This window comes from Microtus ochrogaster, unplaced genomic scaffold (genome assembly GCF_000317375.1).
Source record: "Microtus ochrogaster isolate Prairie Vole_2 unplaced genomic scaffold, MicOch1.0 UNK77, whole genome shotgun sequence".
Lineage (NCBI taxonomy): Eukaryota > Metazoa > Chordata > Mammalia > Rodentia > Cricetidae > Microtus > Microtus ochrogaster.
Window position 1 is genome coordinate 917,532 of NW_004949175.1, and position 4,776 is coordinate 922,307.

The following is a 4,776-nucleotide window of genomic DNA, read 5'->3' on the forward strand; positions in this document are numbered from 1 at the left end:
AAAAAAAAAAAAAAAAAAAAATAGCCTAATGTAGCCCAAGCTGGACTCCAACTTACTATGTAGCTGAGACTGGCTATGAACACCTATTTATGATGCTGGTACCTCTCACGTTATAGGATTACAGGAATGTGCCACCATGTGCAGTCTAGTAACTTGAATTTTAAAAATAGAGAAAGAGGTAACAGTATGGTTTAGCAGGTAAAGATGCTGGATGTCAGGCGGGGCACCTTGCCTTCAATCTCTAGGACTCCCATTTTGGAAAAGGAAAAACTACATTGTGCAGGTGAGCTGCCACACACACACACACACACACACACACACACACACACACTATACTCACATCCTCCCACATATTCACATGCAGACACATACAAATAAACACATGTAAAATCTTTTAATTAGAAAAATATAATTTCAAATATAGTCTTCAAATGTTGCTACTTTTTGTCATTCTCTGTCCATTCTCTATCCCAATGTTTCTATATATTCTACATTTAGATTCTAAGAGACACCTTCAATTTTATCTTCAGAAACAGAGAATTATCACTTAAAATTTTCTTTTATATTTATAATGTCCAAATGTCCTACCTGTTGTATTTTATAAATAAGATATTTCTATTTCTTTACTCCTGAAACTATTTTTGCAGTAGTCAGTGACTCTGTTCTCTTTGGGATTGCTTTTTGTTTGTTTGTTTTTTCTGTTGGCTTACATCTAAGGAGGAGGCAGAGTAAGAGACCTGGTTATGGAAGTCAGGACTCTCCCCCAGCTAGGCAAGCGATGTATCAGTGAAATAACTATATCTCTACTAGCAGTTTGGTTTTTAAGATGGATGATTTTCTGTTTTACTACCAGCCTTGAGATCCTAGGCTGAAGGGATCCTCCTACATCAGCCCCATGAAGAACATAACATGCCAGTGGAAAATTACCCTGCCCTGCCCCTGGCCTGCCTCCCTCCAAATTCTTTGACTTGAAATCGTTGCCCTATGACTTAGCATTAACAGACAAACAATGTTTCAAAACCCAACTCTCACCAATGGACAGGTCTGTCAGAAAAAAAAAAAAACTTAACAGAGAAATAAAGGAACTAACAGATGTTATGACTCAAATGAACTTAATAGACATCTACAGAACATTCCACCCAAACACAAAAGAATAATATACCTTCTTCTCAGCACCTCATGGAACCTTCACAAAAACTGACCACATAATTGGTAACAAAGCAAACCTCAACAGATACCAAAAAATTGAAATAACACCATGTATCTTATCGGATCATCATGGCTGAAAGTTAGAATTCAACAACACTAATTTCATAAAGCTTACAAACACATGGAAATTGAACAATGTTCAACTGAATCGCCAATGAGTCAAGGAAGAAATAAGAAAGAAATCAAACACTTCTTTTAAAATTCAATGAAAACGACCTCATAACATACCCAGACTTATGGGACACAAAGAAAGCAGTGCTAAGAGGAAAGTTCATAGCACTAAATGCCTACATAAAGAAGCTGGAGAAATCCCACACTAGCAACTTAACAGTACGCCTGAAAGATCTAGAACAAAAAAAAAAAAAGCAAACTCACCCAGAAAGAGAAAATAATTAAATTGAGGGATAAAATCAATAATAGAAACAAAGAAAACAATACAAATAATCAGTGAGAAAAAGAGTTGGTTCTTCGAGAAAATCAACAAGATTGACAAACTGTTATCCAAACTAACCAAAAGACAGAGAGAGAACATCCAAATTAACAAAATCAGAAATGGAAAGGGGGACATAACAACAAACACTTAGAAGAAAATCTAGAAAATCATCAGGTCATACTTCAAAAACCTGTAATAAAATTAGAAATTTTAAAGAAAATGGACAATTTTCTGGAAAAGTACCACATACTAAAATTAAATCAAGATCAGATAAACAAATTAAATAGACCTACAACTCTAAAGAAATAGAAATAGTCATCACAGTTCTCCCAACCAAGAAAAAAAAAAAAAAAAAGCAAGCCCAGGGCCAGTTGGTTTCAGTGCAGAATTCTACCAGAATTTATAAGAAGTGCTAATACTGGTACTCCTCAAATTATTTCACAGAATAGAAGCAGAAAGAACACGGCCAAACTCTTTTTACAAGGCTACAGTAATCCTGATAAACAACATAATTAAGAAAGAGAATTACGGACCAATCTTCCTTATGAACACTGATGCAAAAAAGGTCAATAGAATACTGGCAAACTAAATCAGAGAACATATCAGAAACATTATTCACCATGATCAAGGAGGCTTCAGCCCAGAGATGCAGGGATAGTTCAACATATGAAAATTCATCAATGTAAGGTGTTATCAACTGTATGACTTCCTTGGGATAAATTTGGGTCACTTATGTATATTGTCATATCATCTGAAGATAGTTAAAGTTTGATTTCTTCCCTTCCAATTTGTATTCCCTTGATCACCATACAAGCAAAGTGAAAGAAAAAAATCACATGATCATCTCATTAGCTGCTGAAAAATTCTTTGACAAAATCCAACACCCCTGAATAATAAAGATCTTGGAGAGATCAGGGATACAAGGAACATTCCTAAACATAATGAAGGCAATATACAGCAAGCCAACAGCCAACATCAAACTAAATGAAGAGGAACTCAAAGTAACTTCACTAAAATCAGGAACAAGACAAGGCTATCCACTCTCTCCATATCTATTCAGTATAATACTAGTTCTAGCTAGAGCAATAAGACAACAAAAGGAGATCTAGGGAATACAAATTGGAAGGAAAGAAATTAAACTTTAACTATTTGCATATGATATGATAGTGTACATAAATGACCCAAAAAATTGTCTCAAGAAACTCTTACAGTTGATAAATACCTTCAGTAATGTAGCAGAATACAAGATTAACTCAAAAAATTCAGTAGCCCTCCCATATAGAGATGATAAATTGGCTGAGAAAGAAATCAGAGAAACACTACCCTTCACAATAGCCACAAACAACATACACTATCTTGGGGTAACTCTATCAAACAAGTGAAAGACCTGTATGACAAGAACTTTAAGTCTTAGCTGGGGTCATCCTCGTGGATTCTTGGGAATTTCTCTAGTGCCAAATTTCTTACTAGCCCCATAAAGGCCTCCCCAATAAAAATATCTCTTTCCTTGCTCTCATTTCTGTCTTCTCTACATCTTGACTATCCTGTTCCCTCAAGTTCCCCTCCCTTCTCCCCTTCTCCCTTCCTCCTTCACTTCCATCCTCCCTTTGCCCCGACCTCTATGCTCCCAAGTTTGACATGCAATCTTTTCTGTTTCCTCTTTCCAGGTGAATCTATGTATGTTTTTCTTACGATTCACCTTGTTACTTAGCTTCTCTAGGATCATGAACTATAGTTTCAATATCATTTGCTTTACAGCTAATATCCAATTATGAGTAAATACATACCATGTTCATCTTTCTGGATCTGGATTACCTTACTCAGGATGGCTTTCTCTAGTTCTATTCATTTGCATGCAAATTTCAAGATGTCATTGTTTTTTACCGCTAAGACCATAAGCAATAAAAAAAGGGTGCCCGAACTGGCCTTGCCATGTAGTCAGATTGATGAACATCTTAAATGTCACCACAGAACCTTATCCAGAAACTGATGGCAAATGAGGCAGAGACCCACAGCAGAGCACAGGGCAGAGCTCCCAAAGTCCATTGGAAGAGTGGGAGGAGTGAGGTCAAGACCATGACGGGAACACCCACTAAAACAGTTTACCTGAGCTAATGGGAGCTCACCAACTCCAGCCAGACAGGGAAGGAACCAACATAGGTCCAAACTAGTCACTCTAAATATGGGTGACAGTCATATGGTTGAGGCAGACTTTTGGGCCACTGACAGTGGCACCAGGATTTATCCCTACTGCCTGTATTGGCTTTTTGGGAACCTATTCTCTTTGGATGGATACCTTGCTCAGCCTAGATATAGTAGGAAGGGCCTTGGACCTTCCCAAAGCAATGTGCCTGTCCCTCTCTGAGGAGTGGATGGGGGTGGGGTGGGGTAGGGTGGGAGAGGTGGATGGGAATGGAAGAGGGGAAGAAGTGAAAACTGGGATTGGTATGTAAAATGAAAAAAGATAGTTTATTTTCTTTTTTAAAAAAATAACACATATGGGAGCAGGGAAGTATATATCTTAATTAAGGGATCCATTTTAGGGTTGGCAAGAGTCTTGACTCTAGAGGGGTTCCCAGGGGTCCAGAGAGATGTCCCCAGCTAGGTCCTTGGGCAGCTGAGGAGAGAGAGCCTGAAATGGCCCGAATCTATAGCCACACTAATGAATATCTTGCATATCACCATAGAACCTTCATCTGGTGATGGATAGGAATAGAGACAGAGACCCACACTGGAGCACTGGACTGAGCTCCCAAGGTCCAAATGAGGAGCAGAAGGAAGAAGAACACGAGCAAAAAAGTCGGGACCACGAGGGGTGCACCCACCCACTGAGACAATGGGGCTGACCTAAAGGGAGGTTACCAACCAAGGCCAGCTGGACTGAGACTGAAAAAGCATGGGATAAAACCGGACTCTCTGAACATGCCAGACAATGAGGGCTGCTGAGAAGCCAAGGACAATGGCACTGGGTTTTGATCCACTGCATGTACTGGCTTTGTGGGAGCCTAGCCTGTTTGGATACTCACCTTACTAGACCTGGATGGAGGGGGGAGGACCTTGGACTTCCCTCAGGGCAGGGAACCCTGACTGCTCTTTGGACTGGAGAGGGAGGGGGAGGAGGGTGGGAGAGGTAG

General features: G+C 39.3%; 1 protein-coding gene across 1 annotated transcript in view; it reads right to left on the minus strand.

The window, feature by feature from the left end:
- Positions 1–4,776, minus strand: part of Prkdc (protein kinase, DNA-activated, catalytic subunit) — a 174,764-nt gene that overhangs the window by 99,600 nt on the left and 70,388 nt on the right. The window lies entirely within an intron of this gene.